At 38.7% G+C, this 11,584-nt stretch overlaps 1 pseudogene; it reads right to left on the reverse strand.

The window, feature by feature from the left end:
- Window positions 1-9,776: 9,776 nt before the first annotated feature.
- Window positions 9,777-11,305, reverse strand: LOC116531196 (annotated as a pseudogene).
- Between the last annotated feature and the right edge of the window lie 279 nt (window positions 11,306-11,584).

Below are 11,584 nucleotides of genomic sequence, written 5' to 3' on the forward strand. Positions count from 1 at the left end.
CCTGGGTAGTTGCTTTGCCAGCCACGGAGGAGCACAGCCACAGGCAGGAGGCCCCGGCGAACCCGGCACCCACTGGCTGCAGCTTTCCCTCATGTCCAGGCTCCCTGGTGCCTTGTAACCCGGTGGGGCTTCCTGCTGCCTACCTTAGCCGTCCAGGAATACGACTCTGTCTTTTTGAAGATCTCTTCCAGAAGCTGAACCACCAAGGGGGTAGGATAGTGGACATCGGTGAGCTACAGAAAGGAATGGAAGGCTTGGGCATCCCTCTGGGCCAGGAGGAGAAGATGGGCCCAGGGCACCTGGGCCGCAGGTGGAGTGGAGAAGACCCCTCAGCCCTTTCCAAGCTCCCCTTGGTACTCAGATGATTTTCCATGGCACTGCTTCACTGAAATTACCCCTATTTTGGAAGGCTTTCCTCATGTTGGTTTTCTATTAGTGAGCTGCTACAGAGAAATAATAAAACTTTACCATATTGCCTAGGTGGTGCCCTCAATCGAAAATGCAAAAGGCCTGTTGCATTACTGCAAAGTTAATAACCCTCCTGTTCTGCAGTGAATCAATTTCCAGTGGGCTGTGTCCAAATTCGGTTAGCTCTTGGGAATTCCAAGGGTCTCCTTGGTGCCGGTGAAGGCTCACCTGGAGTTCTCTCCAAGGGTGTCCCATAGCTTGGGAAACGAGGCCTGCTTGCACAGGAGCTTGCTTTAGAAGGCTCCAGCCTCAGGGCAAGTGCTTGGCTTTCCTGTGCGTGCTTTTGCCATTTGTCTGATACAGAGAATAGTGTTCTGATTCCCACACATTAATTACAACCACGTTTTCCGTTTAACTTGACACTATAGAAATTACTATACTATACTATACTATACTATGCTACGCTATACTATACTATTCTCTATGGTATAGAATTGTCACTGAGCTTAACAAATGACCATATAAATAATTACTCTTGTATTTTGGGAGAAGCCTCAATTCCACAGCTGTACATTTAACCAGTTGACCCATCAGGGTTGAGAAAAAAGTCAGTCTTTGTTTCAGTCTTTGTTTTACTTTAATCTTCTCCGAGAGACTGTAAGGTCTGGCAGCAGCATGGGAGTGTAGTTGTGGGTATAAGTGTATTTGAAAAGGGACTGGGGACACCAGTTTTTGTAATCTTTTTCTTGTGAAGAGATGGAATTAAATTCAGTAAGAGAAAACAAATGATACTTAATATTTTGTCAGTCTCTATCTGGCATGCTTGAATTAAATGATGGATGTGAAGGTAAAGATCTGAGTCCAGAAAAACATGCAGTTAGCATAGTGACATTTATCATTAAACCCATACTTCTTGGGATTTATGAAGTGCATGCCACAGAAAATGGGAGGATAACCACATACTGCAGATATCACACTTTTGTTATGGACGTTGATGATTTGTTGCTGAGGCCTAACCAACCACAGGTGCCAGTCTTAATTACATAAAATATGCATTGATTTCACTGGATTATGTGTATACAAGGCTTTTTGCTTCACTCACTTTGCCTTATACAGAATCAGAAAACAAACTTTGTGACATTATGCTTTTCTTCCAAATGTAGTCCCAGAATCTTATTTCATTTCTCTTCTCAGTAAAGAGCTAGGTCCTCTGCTTCATCATGCTGTCTATCTGTACACGCTGTGCATCATCTTCTGTACATCTGTCCCAGTGGTTCTCAGTCAGGGATGATTTTGCCCCTCAGGGACATTTGGCATTTGCGACATTTTTGATGGTCATGGCAGTGGGTGTGTATGCATGTGATACCAGCATGTAGTGAGTATGTAGGGATGCTGCTAAACATGCAACAATGTACAGGACAACAAAGAATTATCTGGGCCCAAATGTCAATAGTATTGAGGCTGAGAAACTGGTTTATCTCAGCCACAAGCCCTAGTGTTTCTTGCTCCTCCCTTCTAGTAGATGAACATGCCACTTGACTGAATACATTGGAGTGAGCCAGCATGAACTCCTTGAATTTCTGGCCCTCTTGTAAAGTTTGCTCAGCTGTAAAATGAGGATAATAACAGTGCTTACTTCATAGGATTGTTTTGATGATGAAAAAGCAAATAAATAAATAAAGCTTATAATCGTTTACTGAGCTTAAGGTAATTATTAAACTTCAATAAATTTAATAAAGTTATGATCTTACCTTTATTTACACATAAGATTATTTTCTTTCCTTTAGTCCCAGGGAATGACTTGTTTCTTCTCTTCAAGGTTGGTTTTTCTGCTGACATTATCAACTTCATGTCCTTTCATATCCTTTAAAGCAGGGGGGAGCAGTACAGCTCCCCCCAACCCACCCTGCCACCCACATTTTTCCTTTTTATTTTGAGACAGAGTCTTGCTCTGTCACCCAGGCTCCAGTTCAATGGCATGATCTTGGCTCACTGAAACCTCCACCTCCCAGGCTCAAGTGATTTTCCTGCCTCAGCCTCCTGAGTAGTTGGGATTATGGGCATCTGCCACCATGCCCAGTTTATTTTTTGTATTTTTAGTAGAGATGCAGTTTCACTATGTTGGTCTTGCTGGTCTAGAATTCCTGGCCTCAAGTGATCCTCTGGCCTTGGGCCTCCAAAAGTACTGGGATTACAGATGTGAGCCACTATGCCCAACCTTCAGATTCCCTTTTTTTAACCTGTATTTTTAAACATGCCCTCTCTAATAACAGTGATCCTCCCTTGACCCTGGCCTCTTATCTACATATTCTCCTACTTCTTTGCAGTCAAGATGAGCTAGATCTATGCCCTCTTTCTTGACTTTTCTTACTCTTCAGTTGTCTGAAAGATTACTTTTTAAGGCTTCAACTATCATGTTAGCATGAGTGACTCACAAATTGATAATTATCTCCAGCTTCTGGGTCTCTCCACTTCTCTCTGTGCTCATAATCTTGGTGAAATGTCCCACCACCCAGTCATTCTAGACTTTTCCTTTTTCCTCACTCCACCATCCAGTCTATCATGTGTAATTCCTTAATATATTGTACATAAGTCCCTTCCTCTCTATGTCCCACTGCTTCTGGTAAGCCCAGGCTTCCACCATCTCTCTCGCCTAGTTATTTTAAGTTTTATAAACAGTGTTCCTGTTTTTACTTCTTGTGCTTCCTTCTTCCACACTGCTACCATATGACACTACTGAAAGGAACATCTGATTCTTTCATGTCCCTGCCTCAAATTATTCAGGAGCTTGAGAGTGTCAGTGGGAAAAGTCTAAGTCCCTCAGCCTTGTATACGAGGCCCTTCATGATTTCTTGGTGGGTGTTGAGTTTTGTGGGCAGTTCTCCAACTTGCAGCTACTTGAAGATCTCTGCCCCTTCCCTCTCTGGTTCTCTAATGTTCAAGGTTCTCATCATCTGCATTCAGCTGGTGAAAGCGAAAATTTCCACACATGAAATAATATGTGTGGAAAGATTTATTGGTCAGGCCCAGAGTGGTGCATATAACCTTCACTCATATTTCATTGGAGAGGTCGTGTTCACACAACCCTGCTTAACTACAAGGGTGACTGAGAAATGTAATCTAGCTGTGTGCCCAAAGAAGGTAAAAAGAAATTTTGGTAGATAGCTGGTGATCTCTGTCACATCCCTCATACCTACTGTCCCTTTGTCTGTTCACTTTTTGCTATTAGATTTTTTAATATTCAACTTGAGTCACCTCTTCTATGAAGATTTCCCTCATTCCTGTCTTTTCTTCAAAGCTTACCATTTACATCTTTGTTCCCCACTGAACCTTGAAAATTTTCCATCATTGTGGCTTTAGCATTTTCTCACATTATTACAGTTATTTGCTTATGTATTTGTGTACATGTCTGTCTTTGTTATTAGCCTGTTAGCTTCTTAAGGAGAGGAACTATTGTTGATTCATTTCTGTTTCCCAAGCATTTTGAACAGTATCTTACACATTTACTGAGTGACTGAATAAATGTATGACTCTTAAATGAAGGGCAGACTAATTAATCTCTAAAGTTCTTTAAAGTTCTGATACTCAAATATTCTGCTTTAGTGTTAGAAATTTTACTCTAAAACTAGAGTACTTATAATTTATGGCAGTATGTATAGTTTACATGAGATAAGTGAACAACTGAGAGCAAAAGGAAGCATAGTCAGAGACTTGGCCTTCCAAGCAGGTACAGGCAAGATTATGATGTCTGGGAAAATTTGTGGGCTTGACCCTAAAGGGTAATGAGGTGGGAAACTACTGAGGAGCTTTCTGTAGGGAGTGTAATGCCATCAGATTTGTGTGGAGCATATATTGGCATTGGAGTTAAAATAGGACAGTGGTGAATGGAATAAATGATTTGGGAGATAGCTGAGAGACATTTAGGCATATAGTATGTCACATTTGGTGATTAGATGTGCAAGGTGAGGGAAAGGAAAGAGGCAAGAATAATTGGTTTGAGCAACATTGGAGGGTATTATTTACAAGAAATATGTTATTTCTTGTATATTGTTGGTATTATTTATTTATACAAGAAATATCATATGGGCTCTCCAGTCTCTAGTTTATATCTTGCAAAATGGAATAAATAATTCAAGCGTTGATGTTTTATGGAGTGTTACAGTAATGCACGAAATAGTATTTGCTTCTGTGTCTTTTCAAACTTTCCAGTTGATCCTTATTTTCTTTCTTCCTTTAAAGGAGTGTTTGATACTTCAGAAGCTGTTGATGCTCTCCAGTTAACACATATAAATATTTCTAAAAAAGAGGCAGAGAAATTCTTGAAAGGTGAGCCCTTATATATGTATATGTATTTTAAACATAATTATTATTATTGTTAATTTTATTATCTCTAAATCTCTTTTAATGATAAAAGTGATAACTATAGAAACATTAGAAAAATGTGAATAATAGCTTTTCATTATTGAACATCTGTCTGCTAGCACTCTTCTAAGAACATTACATACATTATCTCATTTAATCCTCACAAGACTTCAGAGGCAAAGTCTGTTTTTTTCACAGATCAGGAAATTGTTGAAAAGTAAGGTTAAGTAACTTGCCCAATGTCACCATAATACAATCACCCAAATGTTAACCTGGTATCATTTTAGTGTATGTATTTATTGCTTTTTATAAGATTATGTCAATTTATATTTATCAAGTTTGATCCTTTATGCTCGGCATGTACTAGCCAATGAGGATGCAATGGTAGCCTGGCCCTTGTGCCTGCCCTTACAGAGCTGACAGTCCACTATGTGTGTGTGTGTGTGTGTGTGTGTGTGTGTGTGTGTGCGCGCGCGCGCGCGCGTGTGTGCCCGCGCATGTGTGCACATGTGCTAACAGTGAACAGGCAGTTGCAATGTGGCAAACATTATAAAGCAAAATGTTTACAGACACACGTGCACACACACGCACACACACACACACACACACACACACACACGAAATATATAGAAGAACAACAAAGAAGAGTATCTTAGGAGAGTGCTGAATTTTATTAAACTATATAATGTGTGTCATTTGACCTATTTATATAATGAATTATAGTAACATTTTCTCATGCTAAACATTCCTGAAATAAGGCTAACTTATTATAAACTATTTTATACAGAACAATAAAGAGAACAATATAACCAAAAGCCATACCTACCACTGGGTTTGTCATATTTAACATTTTACATATTTGATTCAGATTTTTAAAAACAAAATATTACAGGCAGCAAACACTTTCAGTGTATGATTCTCTAAACCCGTTTCCTCCCTTCCTGCGAAAAGTAATTACTATTCTGAACTTATCATGCTCATATAGATTTTTATATGTGCACACATTTTACTATATATATATATACTCTTAAAATATAGGATATTGTTTTTTAGTGGTGACATACTGCATATTTTTTAATGACTGTTTTCTAATCCTTAAATTTGGAGATTTATTTACATCAGTGCATATAGCTCTAGCTCAATCATTTAAACCACTGTATAGTTCCATTTAATAAATATAACTCAATTTACTTATGAATTCTGATGGTGGTTATTTAGGTTAAAATTTCTTTTGCTGCTAATATAACATATCATTAATATAATATAATATAATACTGCTATGGATATTCTTGTGTACATCTCCTTGTGTATTACTTGTGGTAGAGTTGTTTGGTTGTAGGGTTTACAGACATTTAACTTTAACTGGATATTTAAATTGCTCTCCAAAGTAGTTGTACTAATTTAGAGTCCTATCAGAAATGTATTTCCATTCCAACCCTTGACACTGTAGTATTCTAATATTTTAATATTTTCTAATCCTATGGGTCAGAAATATTATCTCATTATTTTTAATTTAATTTAACTAAATATAAATAATTATATTCCTTATAACTAGTAAAATGAATTATCTTTTCATATATTTGCCAGCCATTTAGATATTCCTTTTCTGTGAATTACCTGTTCATACCTTTTGTCAATTTTTCAGCGGGATTGGTTGTCTTTTCGTTAATGGCTTGTAGGTGTTCTTTCTAAACTCTGGATATTAATCCTATATTGGTATTTTGCAATATGAATATCTTTTCCCAGCTTGTTGCTTATTTTAAAAAAATTTAGGTTTTTTTTGTTGTTGTTGTGCAGACATTTTAAATTTTAATGTAGTTATATTTGTCTTTTTTTTCTTTTATGGTTGTGCTTTTGACATCTTGAGAAATTCTTCCTTACCTTTGGGCATAAAGATATTAATCAATATCTTATTTAAATTTTTTGATATTTCATATTTAGTTCTTTAATTCACCTGTAATTGATGTTTGTGTATGGTGTGAAATAAGGATTTAATTTCATTTAATTTCTATTTTTTCAGTTGTCCTATCACCATTTATTGATTAGTCCCATTGTTTTCCTATAGATTTGAAATGCTTACCTCTAGTCAAATATTAAATTTCCATCTGTGTATGGGTGTGTTTCTGGTTTCCTTTTTCTGTTATATTGATTGTTGTCTTCTGTGTATCAATACTATATGTCTTAATTACTATCACTGTATAATACATCTTGATATCTGGACTTATATTCATCTCCAATAGTGTCAATGCTATTTTTGATCCCTTGCTCTTCTATATGAATTTTAGAATCAGATTGTTTAGTTATATACATGTGCATACACACACACACACACACACACACACACATCCTTTTTCGAATTTTGATTGTAATTTATTGAATTTGTAGCTTAATTTTGGGGATAATTGACATATTTATGTTGTTTTATCCTCTATTTCTTGAACATTTTATGTGTCTTCATTTTTTAGATCTTTTTTTTTTTCTAACAGTAAAGAGCAACAATAACATGGTTGAAAAATATCCATTGGATCTGGCATTTGGGAGATTTCTGGGAATTTCAGTAAAAGGAGTTTGAGTAGGGTGGTAAAGGGTTAAGTCAGGTTGCATAGGGCTATTGAGTGAGTGAGGGTGAAGACGTGGGGACTGTGACTGTGGTTTTACAGAAATTTCTATGAGAAGGAGAGGACAGCAAGTCTTTTTAAATTTTACTTTTATTATCTTTTGGAGGATAGGAGAGATCTGAGAAGTAGCCACCAGAGAAAGAGATGTTGGATCTATTGTAGAGACAGGAGATGACTGATTGGAAGAAAAGGGTTCCAACAGCTCAGGACAGAGAGCCCTCGAACAGGACTCAACATTTCATCCTTTGAGTGTAGAGCACAAGAGGTGAGGATGAAAAGTGGATTTATTTATTTACTAACAAGTATTTATTGAGTGTCTGCGATATGCCTGCCATTCATCTAGGTGTTAAGAATACATTAGTAAAGGATAGGCCAAAATCCTTGCTGTCATAGGGTTCACCATAAACAAGAGGAGAAAAACAATAGACTAGATAATAATTAAACTATGTTAGATGAAAAGTGCTAAGGGGAAATAAAGCAGAGGAGGGAGACTCGTGTGTGTGTGTGTGTGTGTGTGTGGTGTTGGTGTGTGTGTTGGGGAAATGCAATTTAACTATGGTGAGTAAGGAAGTCTTGAAAGTGACATTTGAATAGTGTTATGAAGGAAGTAAGTGAGGGAGCTATGATGATCTTTCGGGGAAGAGCTTTCCAGGCAAAGGAAATAGCAAGAGCAAAGAGTGAAGCAGGCAGTGTCTCTGACAGGGTTAGGGCATTGAGAGGAGGCCAGTGTGTGCAGAATAGAGTGGATGAGGGAGAGTGCAGTAGGAGATGAAATGCAGAGGTAATAGGAGGCTAGATCACATAAGGCTTGCAGGAAATTCTAAGAACTTTGGCTTTTACTCGGTTAAGTCGTTGGGTGGTTTTAAACAGAGGTGTGACATGATCTAACTTGAGTTTTAACCATCTAATTCTGGCTGGTGTATTGAGAATGGTTTGTAGGGACAAGGGTGAAGACGGAGAGACCGATTAAGACAGTTCTGCATTAATAACAGACAAAATTTCAGGATGGCTTGCACCAGGATGGAGGAGGGTAAGAAGTGATTAGATGCTGGATAGATTTTGAAATACTGACAAGATATACTTCTGCATCATGTGTGGGGTGTTAAAAAAAAGTGAGTAGTTAAGGATACTGTCAAAGTTTTTGGTCTGAGCATCTAGGAGGCTGTAGCTGCCATGTATTGAAATGAGTAAGACTGAGAGGAGCAGGCTTAAGGTGGAGTAGATCTGAGAGTCCAGTTTTGTTCTCAAGTTTCAGATGCTAATCAGACATCCACATAGAGATGTCAATTAAGTAACTCAAAATGAGTCTGGATTTCATATTTGGGAGTTACAGGCTTACAGATGATATTTGAAGCCATGAGAATGGCCGAGATGACCAGGGAGAGAGTATAGCACGGTGGGTTCTGGTATTCTCTAATGTTATATGTGGCAGGGGAAATGAGGGGAATCCTGGAAAGGAGAATGAGAAGAACCAGAGAGAAAGGAGGAAAACCAGGAGAATGCTTTGTTCTGGAAGCCAAATAAAGAACACATTTCAGAGAGGAGACAGTTCTGTCTGTCAAATACTGATAGACTAAGATGATGACAGAGAATGGATCACTGGATTTAGCACCATGGAGGCCACTGGTGGAGTAATGGTGGTGAGAGCCTGAGAGTGGGCTCAAGAGAGAATGACAAGGAGAAGTTGGACACACAAGGGAGACAAGCCTTTAGGTGGTGTTACTACAAAGGCAAAGAGAGATAAAGGTGATAGTGGGGAAAGTGGGGTCAAGAGGTTTTTTGTTTTTATTTTTTTAAAGATGAGATTGCTTGCACACTCATATATCAAAGAGAGATAGGGGATGACATGGCCTGAAAGTGAGTGTCAGGAATTTACTTGATGGCTTGAAGGAGATGCTTGAAGTTTAGCAACAGTTGCTGAAGAAAATGAGAAAGGGAGTTGACTGAGACAAGAACTTCAAATTTTGGAAACAAAATTAGCAAAGGAATGCATCTCACTATCTTTCTTTAAATTCTTTTTTCTGTTTGCTTTGCACTAATAAACTTTTTTTTTCACTCAAATTTCAGCAATAATCTTCCATACTTATCTTTCTTGCCCAAGAACTGAAAGGAAAAAATCTAAAATGATTAGTAGAAAAGAAATGTAAGAATTAACAGACTCTTTTAACTTGTTTTAAATATTTTTAAGGTTTAAAAGTGTTTAAAGTTTGTAATTCCTACTAGGAAAACATTATCTACATAAATACTCTAATGGCAAACCACTGCAAAATGCTTTAGTTGCCTTTGGGATAGAGATGTAGGGATTATCTTCAAAGCACCACAGCTGTCTTGATAAGGTCAGAGGTACACTGGTTTGCATTATTGCAACATCCATTAGGTGATCTAGGTTGGTTTTCCTTTAGCAAGGGCTTTATTTATCAAAAGGGTATTATGCTTGACCTCCCAGTCTGGCTGGCAATTTACTGATGAAATTTACAACTTTTGATTTGCTCTGGCATTTTGACATATTTTCTAGGTTCTGGGCCACATCCTGGAAGGCCACCATAACTTCTGAACCCTGCATGGCTGTGAGAACCTCTGGATCGCTAAGAATTTTGAGTCCAGGCATTCCTGCCATTCCAGTCATGTCCCCTCCCATTCCAGACATTTCTCTGAGAAAATTACCAGCCATTCTCCCAGGAAAGCCACTTGGAAAAGAGCCACACTGAGTTCCAGATCATCTTCTGGCTTCTTTCTCCCTCTGGGTATTCTCATGCACTTCTGGAGAGCCTTCTTAACCCTTTCTATTCTTTCTTTGATCTCTTGCTTTTCATGCTTTTGTTCATACTTTCTCCAATGTTCTATAATTTTCTAGGCCCTAGGTTTGAACGTTCAGCGTTGTGTTAGCATCTTCATCATAATCCAATTTCCAGGCAAGGGTGAGAGCATGGGTTGCTTTTTCCCAAAGACCCAGGGTCTGTGTGTGTTTTCTCACCACTTGTAAGGCTGAGCTGAATCAGTATTTATCTCAATGGCTCTGTCATAGTCTTGAATGGCAGCATTGGGCTTCTGTAATTTGATGAAGACACTGGCTCTCTTGGCACACAAAATGGCCGGGTGAGGATTCAGCTTGCTGGCATCTGTGAATAAGCCAATGGCTTTTTGCAGTTCATTGTCATTTATGGTTTCAGTGGCAACCACTTTTTTACCATTTGCTGATCCATCATCTCCTCTGTTTTCTCTGCATTTTCATCTCCCATTTCTTGAGGGGCGTTAGTGTCTTGCTCAATCATACTTTCATTACCAATTTCTAGATCAGTTTCCTCATACAATGGTTCATCTGTCTTTATGTTTTCTTCTGCTTTCTTGCTATCAGTTTTTCCTTCCTTGATAGTTTCTTCTGATTTAGCTTTCCGAATATCAGGTGGTACTTTACCCCCCATTCTCTCCACCCATTCCCTCAGGAAGTGCATTTCCATAGTGTGCAGAACACTGGGATCCTGCTTACACATTTTCATGAAGGCCCTAGGCTTGCTCACTTGGCTGGGATCCATGGTCAAGTGGTGGTGGGCAAAGTTAGGGGGGCTGTGGCCCAATTCCAGGCACAGGAGCTGGCTTGGTATGACAATGCAGAAGGGCGTTCTTCAAATTCTTAACTGCATTCAGGGATTTGAGAAATTCTTCAGTGAAAATTCTTAAAATTCTTCTTTTCCCTTTTCTAAATTTTTTATTTTTCTTTAAGCTCTGGGATACATGTGCAGAACATGCAGGTTTGTTACATAGGTATACATGTGCCATGGTTTGCTGCACCTATCCACCTGTCATCTAGGTTTTAAGCCCTGTAGGCATTAGGCATTTGTCTTAATACTTTCCCTCCCCTTGCCCTGCATCCCCAGAAAGACTCGGTGTGTGATGTTCCCCTCCCTGTGTCCATGTGTTCTCATTGTTCAACTCCTGCCTATGAGTGAGAACATGCGGGGTTTGGTTTTCTGTTCCTGTGTTAGTTTGCTGAGAATGATGGTTTCCAGCTTCATCCATGTTCCTGCAAAGAACATGAACTCATCCTTTTTTTATGGCTGCATAGTAGAGAATTCCTAAAATTCTTAAAATTGACTTGAACCAGGGACAATGGCACTTGCCTGTAGTCCCAGCTACTCAGAAGGTTGAGGCAGAAGGATAGCTTGAACTTGGAAGTTCAAGACTAGCCTGGGCAGCAT

This window comes from Sapajus apella, unplaced genomic scaffold (assembly GCF_009761245.1).
Source record: "Sapajus apella isolate SASKATOON/1434 unplaced genomic scaffold, GSC_monkey_1.0 scaffold69, whole genome shotgun sequence".
Lineage (NCBI taxonomy): Eukaryota > Metazoa > Chordata > Mammalia > Primates > Cebidae > Sapajus > Sapajus apella.